We start from the raw sequence: 16,821 nt of genomic DNA on the forward strand, positions 1-16,821 counted from the left end.
ACGCTTCATTTCCCTTACAAGTTGAGATTCTTTTGGTGTCGCTGATTCATTTTTCTTGTTGCCTCAGTGACGCGTCTTGCGTGTCGGTTACACGTCTTTTTGCCGTCCACCACCGCTTCCTCTACTTAGTTCTTATTTAGTTCCTTCCTTTGTCAGCTTTTGTTTTTGTTACTACTTCTGTGTTGTTGTTTGTCGTTTTCTTTTTTCTGCGGTTATTATTGCTTTTGTTGTGATTATTTTCGGTTGCACTTTTCGCAGTGAAATGCAAGCTTAGCCCGAAAATTTATCCAAGATGGCGCCAAGAAAAATGATATGTCATAATTTGTTGGCGTTTTCTGTCAACTCAGCGGGTGAGTCAAACAGAAACTATGCGCGAACTATGCACATACAGATCTAACAGTATATGTAAGCATGGTGAATAACTTTGCCGTCTTTGACATGTCCTTCAGTGGGTGGAAAGGCAGAAATAGAAATTCATAAATACTGACAATGAGGCACAAGGATTATGTCTAGAAAAAGTCATATGAACTGGAACGAGGTTACCGAAAGAAGTCTTACATATAACACATCAAAGCGTATTGGGCTTCTTCTTCTTCTTTTATGCCTATCGAAACCTATAACATATCTTGTGATTAGACCAAAGAACTTTGCAAGTTCCTTAAACATATTTATAGGCTTCGACTCTTCTACAATAGTTATGTTCTGCTTTCGTTATCCGCCGACGGATGTTGAAACCATCAGTACGGTTAAAATCGCTGATTAACATTCGCACACTTTCAGCCTTTCTAAAATTCCAGTAAATCCATTTTCTGGTAGCTTTTGTAACAACAAGAGTAAACGTAATTGATAGGAGATCTGAAAGCTGGTTATAAATGCAGCGTTTTAAATTTACCTTCAGCCCATTGCATTCGAAAAATGTCCTTGCCACCTTCTCCAGAGTCCATTGTAAATCCAACACAATTTAGGATCAGTAATTATTTATATAACTTAGTTTACCAATCTAAATTTTAAGGCGGTCTCTGAAAATAATGAAGCCTTTTCGGTTCTTGACCTCGAACTTTCTCTGTACATACAACTGTTTATTGGAATGGAAGTTATTAAAATCTCCATTCGAACGAAACTTTACCAGAAAAGTTTTGACGTCTCTTTAGACAATTATCGGCGAAAATTGACGTTAGTGGTTTCCTCACTGTCTTATTCACTGAAACATGGCGACCTATCGTTTATACGGGTGAAAAAATTCATCAATTAAGCTACCGCAAAACCAGACCCCAGATCTTATAACCCTATTTGCCATCCAAATGTTCAACACCAAGACTTTAGTTTGTTGTATGTTAATAGACCGTTGTCGGAGAGAACGTATCTGAGTTAAAACACTCATCCTTACTTGGTCCGGTTTTCTGTCGAAAGTTACCCAATAATCAGAGAGCGAGATCCTTACAAGGTTTGTCCGGAAAGTAATAGGACTGAATCGATTTAAAAGAAAATTATTGAACTAATCGTTACAATTTTTTAAAAACTTTCAATAAGCTCCTTCTGCGTCGATGCAGCGCTTCCAGCGTGATTTCCGAGCATTGAAAGCTTCACGGAAGGCATTCTCCGGAATGGCCTTGAGAGCCGAGGTGAAAGCTTGGATCCTCTCTGTTGTCTCTAAAGGCTTACCTTTCATCGACCTGTATGGCGACTGCGGAAGCGTAGGGATGCCGCGTAGTCGTGGTGCACCTTCCAATCGGCTGCGATGGCTTGTCGGATCCGATTGACCCTTCGTTTGAGTCTCTTGAGGAGGAATAAATTCATAGTGGACGATGCCTTCGATGTCAAAAAAGACAATGAGCATATTTTTCGCTTTGGATTTGCTCATTCTTCCGGTCTTCATCAGCGACCTGTTCCCGGCCCTCCAAAAAGGCCTGGTGCTACCGAAACACAGCACTTCTTGCTAAAGCAACTTCTGGATAAGTCTGTTTGATCATATCAAACGTCTCTGTCGCAGATTTACCGAGGTTCACACAGAATCTAATCGCGTACCTGTGCTCTATCGAACGCTGCATTTTCGGCTTGCAACACTCACAGAAACACGTTGCGTGAAAATGTTTGTCCTGATTCTCCAGGTGCTTGGAGATAACTGACCAGCCGCTCGTTTGTTAGCTAGGAACGCACTCTTCCGAATCCAGTCGGCGTGCGCACGTTCCGAAGTGCTGTCGCGGCGAAAAAAAATCAGTCTTATTACAACCCTATATTGTTCGCTGCTCAGCAGTTTAGCTTTTAAGAAACTCAAGAATTTCAACTTTTCCCAAAATTTGTAAAATTTAATCCACATTTTCGTATTCGAAACTGAGCCAGAGCCATTTTCAGCTCAGAGCGCACACTTCCAGATATCACACAATATACGTAATTGTTGTTGTTGTTTTCCTCACTAACCTATGATCTTTCTCACTACAATAACGCCGAAGCATCCAATCGCAACTATTATTGACTATTACCTATGCAACGCTTCAATCCGTCGAGCCACAAAAGTGACGCGTTGACATCCTTAATTGGAGTCCATTATGTCAGCTCACACATCGCTCACGAAAACAGCAAACACACATTGATGAGAGCACATACTCTCGCACATAGTGGACGTGTGGCAGTAACGGCGGTACGCAGCTTACGACTTTCGGCCGCACTGCAAGCTGCGACCCGCCAAATGCGGTCGATGCGGCACAGCGGCTCTCATGTCGCTTCACACTGACCGGCCTCGATGCGTCTGTCAGTCAAGTCGGCCGAGCCGCAGCAAACAAACGTTCAGGCAATAGTTTATGGCTAGCGCTGAGCACTTAACTGTCTGCCGCGTCCTTGTAATGGTGAGCAACGGCTACAAGCGGCATATGGCATTGTGCTGGCGAAAGACAATCAAATCTTTGCCAATTGAAACTGAAATTGAAATTGAAAAATTTCACAAAGCGAATCTCTAAGGTCGCATCAGTGCGACGGCCGACAATAGTAGCTACAACATAGCACAACAACACACGTTGACCGCCGATGGGTGGCTGACTGGCCCACCACATGCGGCAGCGCGGCGGCTTGAGTAACTACTGCTGATTTTCCGAGGCGGCTGAGAGACGAAAGCAACGAGCAACGATATGTTGATAATGATGTGGCAAGTGGCAGCAGCGACAATGTTGCTGTCGTAATTACGTGGCTACCACCGCCAACACTGTCGCTTTCACAAACACACACACTCACATACATATATCTCTGTGCTATTACGCCGCAATCAATCGGCTGTTTTCGGACTGCATTGTGGCACTATCGGCTGCTGGTGATGGCGGTGGCCGTAATTTGATTATGCTGAACGCAGTGGCAGGCGGCATATTACGCAGTCTGCCGTTGACCGCGTAAAATCGTTTGCCGTCGTCGCCTGCACTTTGCATGTTGCCAGCAGCGTTGCATTTCAGTGCACAGATCCGCGGAGGTGAGTGTGTGTGTGCGTTCGCGAGTTGTCACTGTCATTGTTGGCGTGTCAGCGTCATCAATGCCATTGTTAGTGAGAGAGTGGCGGTGACGCTTGTCAACTTGAAGCGCCAGTCGCGCGCGGAGCTCGCGCACACATCGTCCTCCAACTGCAGGCTTGCATTCGAGCGCCGGTAAGTGTAACGCAAACGCGTAATTTTAGTTTCAACTGTTGTACTATTGTCGGCGGCGGGGTAAATCCATTGAAATCCCAGCAGCGCTGCGTCAAGTGGCTCGTTGGCACCGCTGCGTCTGTCTATCACTATGTCAATACACTGAATTCGCGTGTCAATCAATTTGAGGTACAATGATACTCAACGATGTTCGAGTTATTATCGCTTCTCGGTTACGTCGGCGGTTGGTGATTTGCGGTGGATGAGCGCCTCCAAAACCGCGCGCTCTTACTCTCACCGCTTCTGGGGAGGTGGTCTCCATATTGAGTTTACTATGGAAAACTGTGAGTTTTTGAACTGCGGTAATCGAAACTAGTGTAGAGTTACCGAGTAATCAATGAATAATAATTATAACATATCGGAGAAGTATAGCAGGCCATGACTTCAACTCATTCAAAAATTTGTGGTTGCCGGCAATGTGTTGCTGGGTCCTTATATAATCGAACTTCATTTAAACGGAAAGCTATGAAATGTTTAGATATCTTAAGAATCCAGAGGCCAAAAACTCGGCTTCATGGCATTTTTCGAAGAACGAAGCTAAAAACGAAGGGAGCTTCAGGGGAATCTTAAGATTCGAATCAGCTAATCTTTGTACATATAAATATCTTTTACCAAGGAGCGATTCCAATTCTTATAACTTTATTTTTAGTAAAATAACTAAACTGCTGATCCATGGAATGAATGTTTTCAAGGACGCTCCGTATCAAACCGGTATCAGACATCAATTAAGTACGTGCACCGATGATCTCTACAGCTTCTTTCTAATTAATCCAGATATTTCTCGGAATCTTTCCCAGAATTTCGGATTTTACCAACAAGTTATTTTATGATTAGATCAGTTTAGATACCTGGCTGCAACGATAATGTAGAAAACTGTAAGGCTGATGGGCTTGCTAGAAGCTTAAGTCTCAATAACTGCGGAATGGGAACGTGTGGCTCCGTTATTTTCATATGGAACTTGGCCGTTGGGTCAGACCAGCGCAGCAAGGGTTGGTCAACTACCAGAAACCGTGCAGTCGCAAGGCCTTACTAGGCTGAGGCCACAGGTTTCATCTTTAAATGATTGTAGGAGTTCTAACTGGACTCCGATCGGGACTTATGCCATAAGATTAAACATCTTAGCGGATGTCAGCTGCATCAGCAGTGTGAAAGACGATGAGATAGAATCCTCACAGCACTTCCGTATCGAATGTTCCGCTTTTGGCAGATCAAGACAAAAATACCTCGGATCTCATACTTTCAGACCTCCAGATGGAGTGTTGTGTTAGATGCAGAGCGTTTTGCCGATAACTGATATCCCAATAAAGGAAATTCCATTTGGCTTCACAAAGGACTGTATATAATAGCCTAAGTGTAATCCCCCGCCATACTGTGGGGTCAGCCATCAAACCTAATCTAATCCGATGTTCCAATAATTGAATAAGCAACCATAGGGAGACACTCCGGGTACTCTTGGGAATTTTTTGCCTCGACAGCATTTTTACTTACAGAAAATTCCCTACACTTTCAAGGCTCTCTGAGGGCGCGCGTCATAATCTCGCATTTATCTTAAGAAAAGTTGAATTTGCAGTTGTCATGTTGTTATCTCATCACGGCGGCACTTCAATGTCGGTGGAGCGCTTACAACCGTTTCTTACTGCCACTTTATTGTTGTTGTGAGTAATTGTTTATTAAAGAAAGAAAGAAAGTACAAAAAAAAAGAATCACAAATATAAGGAAACATAAAGAAAGTGTAGTCATATTGGCAGGCAAACGTCAGACACACAAGAATTGCAACGAAGACATAACGGCGCCATAAGCTCGTGCTAACCAACGAACAGCTTCTCCACCTGTCGCACGACGGAAGGCGAAGCAGCAAGAAGGTAATGAATAAAGCGAGAGAAAAAAACCAAAAATGACAATGAAAAATTCCATCAGAACGTGCCACAAGCGTTGGCGCACAGCACCGTTCCGTAATGACGTTTGTTTCTTTTGCCAAAACGAAGACGTAATGCCTACCGTCGCTCGACTCGCGACTCACGGCTGCCTACCACATGGCAAGGCACATTTTAGGTCCGTTACCGCCGTGCCACATTAGCAGTAAACAGCGAAAACTTTTACGTCCTCGACGTCTTGATTGGCGTTGGTGGTGGCAGTCGCGACGTCGGTTTGGACTGTGGGGATCTTGCCCGCCGCGTGTTTTTCGGCAGTTCGACAGCTCGACAGTGGCTGGCTGAGTCTGAGTGCGAGCGCGCGCTTTGTTTGTTGCTGGTTCTTTGATACTTTTGCATGTTCTTTTTCCTCTTTATTGCATTTAAGCTTTTTTTGCTTGATTCCTATTCTTTGGTGCATTTTTTTCTGTTTTTGCTTTTGGCAATTGTGCTCTGAATCGAGCTTATGGCAGGTCGTGCTATCTTCCAAAAATATATGAAGAGGTACTCATATGGTTATATACATATGTATGTACATGTGGGGAGGTCGAAAAGCTTACCTTAAGTACCTTCTTTCATTGGGGCTCCTTAGTGTTATTAGTTTAAAATATGGTTCTGAAGATAGTGTAGCCAGACTGTTGGCTCAATTTCTAGTGGAGCTGAAGACAGTGTAACCAGACGATGGACTCATTTTTAGCCCTATTTATTCCTGTTCTAACCACAGCTTTTAAACTCTTACTCAAAGTAGTTCAAATTATATACAACTGATCCCGACAGTATCTAAATGAGGATTATAGCAAGTCTGATATAAAAATATTTTTAAATGCTTTCATGTTTCGACAGTTAATTCGAATCGATAAAATCCCGAAATTATAGTATAATGTTTTCGGGATCATGCAATTTCGGGATTACATAATATTATTATGCTGTAAAATGTTCCAAACCATTGAATCACTAAAGACAAAAAATAAAAGCGGGAACTATCTGTAGACTAATCGTACGTTCTATAGAAATTTAAACCAATCCAATAAACTTAGAACTAGCAAGAGAGCTGTTTTGTGGTCTTAGAGTTACCTTCTTAGATCTTCTGAAATTTCGTTCTATGGAAATTTTACACAATCCCATTTAAAACTTTAAAGATAGCGGTTTGTGATCTCGGGACTGTATTCTAAGAAATCCCGAAATTTCGGGACTCACATTTCTATGTCCAGAACATTCTTAAAAATACTAAAAACTTTTTCGCAGAAAAGAAGCTAGTAACAATAACCATTAAAAACAATATTAAGCAGATGGTGACCATGTAGGTAATGTAGTGAATATGTACATACATATGTATGTATATTTTTGAGATAATCCCGAAATTTTGAAGTTTTTAAAGTGAGCTAAAATAGTTTCTTCAGTAAAAATTTTTAAAAGTAGACCTTTTGAGCAGTATGAGAGCAGTATAAGCACACTGTCACCGAAATGAATTGAAAATTTTCAAAATCCCGAAATTTCGGGATTGCAAAAATGTGCACCGAATTCAACGGCTGGTCATTTACTTTGCTTTTCAGATTAGTTTCTTCGTTATTACTATTTTTTATACTCTCGCAACAATGTTGCTAACGAGAGTATTATAGTTTTGTTCACATAACGGTTGTTTGTAAGTCCTAAAACTAAAAGAGACAGATATAGGGTTATATATACCAAAGTGATCAGGGCGACGAGTAGAGTCGAAATCCGGATGTCTGTCTGTCCGTCCGTCTGTCCGTCCTCTGTCCGTCCGTCTGTCCGTCTGTCCGTCCGTCCGTGCAAGCTGTAACTTGAGTAAAAATTGAGATATCATGATGAAACTTGGTACACGTATTCCTTGGCTCCATAAGAAGGTTAAGTTCGAAGATGGGCAAAATCGGCCCACTGCCACGCCCACAAAATGGCGGAAACCGAAAACATATAAAGTGTCATAACTAAGCCATAAATAAAGATATTAAAGTGAAATTTGGCACAAAGGATTGCATTAGGGAGGGACATATTTGGAAGTAATTTTTTTGGAAAAGTGGGCGTGGCCCCGCCCCCTACTAATTTTTTTGTACATATCTCGGAAACTATTATAGCTATGTCAACCAAACTCTACAGAGTCGTTTTCTTCAGGTATTTCCATATACAGTTCAAAAATGGAAGAAATCGGATAATAACCACGCCCACCTCCCATACAAAGGTTATGTTCAAAATCACTAAAAGTGCGTTAACCGACTAACAAAAAACGTCAGAAACACTAAATTTTACGGAAGAAGTGGCAGAAGGAAGCTGCACCCAGACGTTTTTTAAAAATTGAAAATGGGCGTGGCGCCGCCCACTTATGGACCAAGAACCATATCTCAGGAGCTACTAGACCGATTTCAATGAAATTCGGTATATAATTTTCTTAACACCCTGATGACATGTACGAAATATGGCTGAAATCGGTTCACAACCACGCCTTCTTCCAATATAAAGCTATTTTGAATTCCATCTGATGCCTTCTTTGTATAATACGAGTATAAACATTAGGAACCAATGATGATAGCGGAATAAAACTTTACACAAATACGGTATTTGAAAAATATGTAAATGACGGATAATGAAATCTCGATTATCACTTTACCATGCGAGAGTATAAAATGTTCGGTGACACCCGAACTTAGCCCTTCCTTACTTGTTTTTGATAGAAAAGTTCGATTAAACAACAAGATTCATCCAAAATCAACCCTGCATGTTTCTAAGCTTAATTAATCTCCATTTGAAGCAATGATTGAATTCTGCATTTTAAATTTTTGGAAGAAAACATTTAAGTCAATATGAGATATTTATAAACACACGGATACCGAAAATAATTTACAAGTTAAAAAATCCCGAAATTTTGGGGATTGATAAAATTTGCATCAAATTCTTGGGTTCCCTTGTTTCCCTCTATATTACTAATTTTCTGATAGAAAAATTCGACCAAACATTAAGATTCATCCAAAATCAACCCTGAATTTTTCTTGGCCTAATAAAGCTAAACTTTAAGCAAATTTGAAAATCTTCTAATTTTATTTTTATTTTTTTCTGTATTTAATCGTAAAGGTGGTTCTGCAAATATTAACACTACTTATATGTATAGCGGTAATTATTTTTCGACTCCGCCAGTTATCGTACTTTTCGCTCACCCCTTGCGAGTAGCGGGTGCCATTCGGCGTCGCACAGCCTTCACCTCTTCACTCCCTGTCACTGGCACTGCCACTTGCCATCACACCTTGACGCGTCCTCCCGCCACTCCGCACTGCGCCGCTTTTGTTTATTGCTGGATTTTTCATATGTCAGCTATAAACGTAAATTTAACTGCTGAATGACGTCTAAAGTACGCGAAATTTTTGGCAATTCCACTCAAGCGCCCCAAAATGCACGTTGCCAACGCCGCTGGCGGCCGTTTAGACTTGCGACTGTTATTGTTGTTGTCGCGTTTGTTGTTATTGTTATTGCTATTACATTTGCTGTTGTTGTTGCGTTTGTTGTTATTGTTATTATATTTGCTGTTGTTGTTGTCATTGTTATTATATTTGCTGTTGTTTTTATTATTTTTGTTTTGTTTTTTGTTGTTGTTGCTATTAACATTGACTGCGCTGGCATTTAATGTCTCAAAAGTATATTTTTGGGCCGCTTCCATGGGGGCACGCACACACACACACACATACACAGCCATCAATGAGTATACAGTTATGCAGAAGTTGCACGTCGCTTGTTAATGTTGGCTCTAAGTTTTTGTGTCTTTTTCGCCGTTTTTGGTTTATATAATTTTCGATTTTTTTTTTTTTTTTGTTTTTGTATATTTTGCTACATTCTCCCCGCTTTTTATTTCGGTTGTTTGGCATTTTGTAATCCTTTTCCTGTTTTGGCGGTTTGGTTTCATTTGCTCGCAGTCGCTTTGCTTCATTTCAGTTTGGTTCGGTTTCAATTTGGTTTCGTTTGTCGTGTGCTGTTGTTGTTTCCGGATTAATTTTTGCTATTCCGCTCTATATGCATGTATAAATATGTCTGTGTGTTTGTGTGTGTGTATGCTTGCAACCGCTTCCTTTGCCTTACCTCAACGCTTGGTGTGTCCTGCAAATGCTCAAAGAATGGTACGATTTTATTCCTTTTAATTTACTAAAGTGGCTTATTAAGGCATATCACGAGGTTCACTGCGGCTTCACACACACACATACACACGCACACATGCATAGATATGGCACGTAGAGGCATTGCGACGCCGGTACTGAAGAAGAGTTGTACGGACGACAAGGCTTAAGGCTTATCGTTTGCGCCATTACCATTTTATTTGGCTTGTATATATGTATAATTATACATACACATACATAACTACACAAATACAAACATACACACACATAATTACACATATACAAGCCATACACTTACCAAAAATAGTGCAAACCCCTCTCTGTAATTTTTATTTCCACCGTTTGGTGACTGTTCTTTGGCAGTTGTTTGTTTATTTTGTAATTGTTGTTGTTGTTTTTGTTTATTTTCTTGTTTTTCTTGTCGTTTCCATTTGTTTACTTTGCTTTGCTTTCATTAAGCTTTGTTATCCTTTTTTCGCCGGCAAGTTTTTGCCAAATATTCACTGTATAATGTGTCGTTGTCGTCTTCGGTTGGCCTAACGAAGGTTACGAAAATCCACCAAAAAACCGCAAACTACATGAAAATGCCATGAAATCAAAACAGTAATACAAAAACAACAGCATGCTTTTATGGGCGAAAGTAAATGATTTAAAATTGAAGTACCCCTCGAGGTATGAAGACGTTAAATTATGATTATTGTGAAAGTTCTTAAAGTTCAGACGTAATAAAGTATACTTTTAGGCGGCGAAAATACTTGAAATGGCTCGTAAATCTTTTCGGTGCAAATTTCACGTTGCCATTTTTAATATTTTTGGATATATATTTACATACATTTAATACATACACAGATAAATGAGTTGAGAAAAATTGAGTTTATGTGAAGTTGGGTAAAGTAAGGGTATTTGAGATATGGTGTGGCGTGATGCTACTAGTGGTGTACTTATGGAGTGTTATAATTCCAAAAACATCGATTTTCTTTAATTTATATTGTCGAGTGAAAACTATTCTTCGAAAATTTTTAGCATAACCCGTAAATATTATCGGAGATATGAGCGTGTTTGTAAGAGGTTTTAACTTAGTGTAATCTGCTTCCAAAGTTTTAAACACGTTTCTTTCGAACTCCTGTTTTCAGAGTCTTCGAGGAAAATTTTCCCGAACAGTTGGACCGATCAAGCTGAAATATTAACTCGATCTTTTTAAATAAAATTATTATGTAATGCCCCAGGGAATAAGATTTTCGAAAATAACGATCCGAAAAGTTAACATAAGAAACGATCAGACTATGATAAAGTGAGATCGACATACGATTTGATAAGTAAAGTTAGACATGTGCCTTAAGAACCACTTAAAGTGAATGAGACTAAGCTTATCCCTTGCAAAATTTTACTAGTTCATGTCGAATAATTTATTGGTCCGGCTAAATCTGCATAATCCCAAAAATTTAATCGATTTTTCGAATAACAGGTTTTTTAATAGGGACGCTATAAAATTAGAATGAGAGGAACAGCAAACGACGCCATATTTTTCCCGCTCTTTTGACATTTCTCTTTAGTAAGGTTTGTTATTTCATCCTGAAAGGATATAAGATCAAACAACGTGTCGAGATTATTACAATTTTCTACCGAAATTCGGAGTCAGTGGCCTCAACTTTAAAAGCGCTACGTCTAATTTATGGTCGTAATCATCCTGTCAGATCAACACTTGAGGGTCTAGTGGAAAAATTTGCTTCTCAAGCACAATACAAAATGTTCTCGTGCCAGTGGACAAAGAAGTGCCCGTAGTGTCGAGAATATTGCTGCCGCCAGCGCATCCATTGAGGAAGACCCAAATCAGTCCCTTAAAAGTCGTTCTCAAGCGTTGGTCAACTCTGCAGCGTCGTTGTGGCAAAAATTGCGAACAGATCTTGGCCTACATCCTTACGAGATCAAATTGACGCAAGAACTAAAGCCACTTGACGTCCAGAATGCTCACGAATTGGGGTGAAAAATCATCTTCAACGGTGAATCTCATTTCTGGCTGAATGGCTTCGTCAATAAGCAAAATATGCGTTATTGGTCAGGCAGCAATTCGTACTCCATGAGTGACCATTGTGTCTCTAAAAAATTACGGTTTGGTGCGTTTTATTAGCCAGCTTCGTCATTGGGCCGTACTTTTTCCGTGATGATCAAGACCGACACGTTACTGTGAATGGAAATCGCTATCGCTCAATGATAACCGAATATTTTTGCTCCAATTGGACAATACGTGGTTCCAACAAGACGGCGCCACAAGCCAAACAGCGAATGTCGCAGTCGATTTATTGAAAACAAGTCGAAAACCTGTCAAGAGTAGTTTTTAGGAGCAGGTTTTTACCGGCTGATACGCTCAAAGGTTTTGAAACGACTATGGGAAGAATGCATAGAGTAAGTGTATATTAGTTACTCAAAGTAATTGTTGATTCGTGAGATTATTCTTTTTATTTTGGAGGGTGTCTTTCGATCTTGGCTATTTTCTTTATTCACAGTTCCTAAATCACAATGAAAATACACATACGTGTTTCATAACCACGATCTTCAAAGTATGCATATGCTATATTAATATGTTTTGAAAAGCTTCATTTCGCGTTCGAATATTTCAAAATTATTTAATTTTTTTTTTGAACAACATTAGCTCTCGTTCGCTTTAAAAGAAACTCATTAAATTTACTAATAAAATATGTATGGACCTACATATTTCTATTTTAATGTAGTTTCCAACAGAAGGAAACTTTGTCGGATCATTTTCAGCTGCGTCGGTGGTGTAATGGTCAGCATAGTTGCCTTCCAAGCAGTTGATCCGGGTTCGATTCCCGGCCGACGCACAGATTTTTTATTCAAGAAACATGCTTTTTAAAGATGTTTTTTAAATAACAGAGGCATGATCATAACCTCATAACCATTAAACTTCTTACTGGCATTATTGGAATATCGGAATCATTTTGAAAGATCATTCGAGTTTAAAAAAAAGTGACGGCGTGATTGGTTTCAAAATCACTAAATGTTTTCGAAAAACAGTCTGTGAAACAATGCTTTCCGACTACCAGGAAGCAGACGATCCATCGGCCGAATATCATGGCAGAGGTGAGCCGAAGTCGAGAAAACCACGTCAAAGCAGATCAAAAATCAGGGTTGTGTACTGTATTGATTCTTCAGAGTTTTTCGCCAAATTTTCAACCAATATTCTACCGAAACCATCTTATTTAACTCTGGGTGACTTCAGCAATCTCAAACGACCGCTCCGGGAAACCGTTTGAGTCAATTGAAGACAAAAAACGTGTATCGCTACGCGCATTGAAGGCTATTCCGGAAATTGACATTAACGACTGTTTCGAGGATTGGACAAATCTTTGGTACAAGTGTATCGGGCTCAAGAGGGAATAATTTAATAATCTTAAAATTATGAATAAAGTCTTACTATTTTTTGCCCAGAGTATATAAATATTGAGGTCAAATCCTAAACAAAAACATGGAAGAGTTAAGTTTTGAAAACCCATTATAAATATTCGATTTATGGAATAAAACTGACTTATACGTAGGATGACCAAACATTGTTTTACGAAACTGTCGAAAACACATTAGAGATGAGCAGCGAATTTCTTGCTTATGATCTGAGATGGACTTATTCTGGTACATACTTGGACTATCTACTATCACTGGCGACTTTCGCGAAAACTCTATCCAAGTTAGGAAAAATAAATTCATATTGATTCATTTTGAAAGCGAGTTTATTTATTATTATGTGTGTATATACATATGTACATACATAAGTGCCGACTGTCGAAACACTAATTCAAAATCATAAATTGAAGATTTGCTAATAAAACATAAACAGAGAGAATAAGAAATTTACACAAGTACATATACACCTATAAAAGTTCAACTATAAACTATTTAATACAACTTAATTCACAATACATGTATTTATATATATACATATGTACATAAATAAACGTAAGTATGTTTGTAGCATTTGTGTCTATTCGCTGTCTCAGCGCTTATGCTTAAACAATTTCATTCGCTTAGTAACAGTTGCTTCCGCTTAAGAAAATAACAACAAATAAAGCGCGGCAGCTGATTAAATAATACTTTAAAGCAACAAATACGGTACATAAATAATGATTTAACAAAATGCTAGCAACATTTAAATGACATAGAAAAACAACAACAATTATACACACACATTTACACATACAACTGGTAAAGTAAACAATTTGTCATGCAGATTTCAGCAGCTGCGGTGTCCGAGTGGTTAAGGAGATGGACTTGAAATCCATTGGGTTCTACCCGCACAGGTTCGAATCCTGTCCGCAGCGACACAAATTTTTTCGTTAAATATTCTTATAATAGATATTTTATAAATCGTTTAAGAAAATCCTTCTCAGGTAGTTAAAGAGATCTTGTATAACTCTACACAGTGAGATATGAAAAATATTTCTCTATAAAGGCTGGTAGGCACTATCTTAGCCTAATAAGTAAATGTTCAAAGCGCAGAATAAAAAAAAAATTAAATGAGCAAGCAAAAGCGAGATATTTGGCTACCGATGACCTAATTTTAATATAGTCAGACAGATTGTATGTATGTATATGTATATTCATATGTATAAGATAAAAGATGAGTAGATAAATAGTGGCGCGATCACTGCGTCGGTAGCAATGAACGTTATCGAAGCTATATTCATAGAAACAGTTAGTAGCATGAGAATTTATTATTCATTATAGTATTATAGACATATAACGGGTGATTCAAGCAGAGGTGCTTTTTCAATAGTCTTTTTTTGACAGATCACGAGGGAGTCATGTCAGACTGTCATGTTATTTTTGTTCAGTATTTTTGGCATTCCATCTTGGAAAGACTTACGCTTGAACAACATTTAAAAATCGTTCAACTTTATTACGAAAATTCAAGTTCTGTAAGGAATGTGTTTCGCGCGCTTCGTTCAACTTATGGTCAATATAATCGCAACACCATCACTCATATAGGCTACTTCCAGCACGCAGTGAAGAAAATATAGCAGCCGGAGTTGAAAGTGTACACGAAAACCGTGGGAGTCGCCGTTCGCAGCGACTCGGAATGGCGTATGGAACGACTTGGCGCATTTTACGTCGAAGGTCTGAAATTGAAAGCGCAAAAAATACGGCTTGTGCAAAACTTGAAGCTCCTCGACCTTCCACAGCGACATCGCTTCACTCTATGGGCTTTTGAAACGATCGAAGGAAATCCGACGTTTTCGAGCCAAATTGTGTTCAGCGATGAGGCCCATTTCTGGCTTAACGGATATGTAAACAAGCAAAATTGCTGAACGAAGAGCACACTCCAGAGATTCAAGAGCTGTCGTTTCATCGGGCCAGTATGGGGTTAAAAGTTTTAGAGCCCTCTATTTGTCAAATAACGTCACGTCAAGGCACGTTAAAAAAATAAAGGGAGAAGCATCAATTACCAACTTCATCCACTTTCTTAAGATGTCTTCTATAAACAAGTAAAACTTCAACCCCGCCTATATTTCATATTGACGCTTTCAACTAACGGGTTTTTCAATAGCGACGCTACAAAAGTAGACCGATAGGGACAGCAACCGAAGCCATACTTTTTCCCGCTATTTTAACATTTCTCTTTAGTAAGGTTTGCCATTTCATCGTGAAAGGATATACGATCCAACAACGTGTGCAAATTATTAAAATTTAGTACCAAAATTTAGAGTTAGTGGCCTCAAGTGCGCGTAGTATCGAGAGCACTGCTGCTGGGTTCTCAAGCGTTGATCATCTCTGTGACGTCGTTTCGGCAAATTTTGCTAAAAGATCTTGGCCTACATTCTTACAAGATCAAATTGACGCAAGCACTGAAGCCGCTTGACTACCAGAGTCGTCGTATGTTCGTGGATTCGGCCGAGCAACAACTTGAAAATGATCCGGATTTTCATCGAAAAAATCATCTTCACCGATGAGGCTCATTTCAGGCTGCAATCCACACGTACTACATGAGCTACCATTGCATCCCGAAAAAATTTCGATTTGGTGCGGTTTGTGAGCTGACGGTGTCATTGGGCAATACTTCTTCCGTTATGATCAAGACCGGCACGTTACTGTGAATGGGAATCGCTACCGCTCAATGAAACCGAATTGGATGATATGGACTTGGACAATATGTGGTTCCAACAGAACGCCGCCACAAGCGACACAACGAATGTCAGAATCGATTTATTGAAAACCAAGTTTGGTGAACGTGTTATCCCACGAAATGGCCCAGTCAATTGGCCGCCTTGGTCGTGCGGTTTATCGCCGTGAAACTGTTTCCGGTGGGGCTACGTCAAGTCTATGGTCTGTGCCAACAAACCGGCGTTGATTGATGAACTTTGCACGAATATCGAACGTGAAATTGCAGCAAATCGGCCGATTTATGCCTGAAAATCGTCAAAAATTGGGTTCAGCGCCTGGACCTTTGCAAGCGTGCCCGTGGTGGCCATGCAAAAGAAATAGAGAAATAAATAATTTCATTGTTATCACAAACCGTTTTTGTTGCGCTCTTATTTAAAACTCCGTTATTTTGACTTTACGAAAGACGCTCTAAAAGCTTAAAAAGGTTTAGAAACGCGATTTTGATCAGATAATGGTTTCGATTGAACTGCCAGCAATGAAAAAAAAAATTACTGATATATCAGACAATAACATATCTTAATAAGCTGAAGTATGTAGATAGTGTTATATGGTTGTTATGATGAAGCCTTGATAAGAGGTTTCATATTATACTGATTCCAACCTATCAGTTACTAGTTTCAGCTTTCAGGGTTTTTTTCACATCCTACTACAAGCTGGAAAGATTTCGTCTAACTGGTGACTTACTTGTATCATCATGCTGAAGACTAGTCGCAGGGTTGCATTGGTGGTCATTTCTAACTGTGTATAACCGCAGAGAGTACGAGTTCTGTCGATTATTTTTAAAAATTTTCTAAGACTTAGTCTAATACATACTTCGGTTGTGGTTAGGCGTATAGATACTCTTAAGTGAAGAAACTGGGAGAGGGGTTTTCCAACTCTCAAAGAAAGAAAATGTTCAAAAACAGAACTGAAGAAGAAGAACTATTTCGCAAGATTTTTTTCTGAACAAAATTTTGCCAA

General features: G+C 39.5%; 2 non-coding genes across 2 annotated transcripts; both read left to right on the forward strand.

Annotated features, from left to right (window-relative positions):
• The first annotated feature begins 12,458 nt into the window (after positions 1 to 12,458).
• Trnag-ucc (transfer RNA glycine (anticodon UCC)) lies at positions 12,459 to 12,530 on the forward strand. The gene has a single exon. It is a non-coding gene; the product is annotated as a tRNA-Gly (tRNA).
• A 1,409-nt stretch (positions 12,531 to 13,939) lies between these two features.
• On the forward strand, positions 13,940 to 14,021 carry Trnas-uga (transfer RNA serine (anticodon UGA)). Its single transcript has one exon. It is a non-coding gene; the product is annotated as a tRNA-Ser (tRNA).
• Positions 14,022 to 16,821: the final 2,800 nt, after the last annotated feature.

Source organism: Bactrocera neohumeralis, chromosome 5 (assembly GCF_024586455.1).
Source record: "Bactrocera neohumeralis isolate Rockhampton chromosome 5, APGP_CSIRO_Bneo_wtdbg2-racon-allhic-juicebox.fasta_v2, whole genome shotgun sequence".
NCBI classification, from domain to species: Eukaryota; Metazoa; Arthropoda; class Insecta; order Diptera; family Tephritidae; genus Bactrocera; species Bactrocera neohumeralis.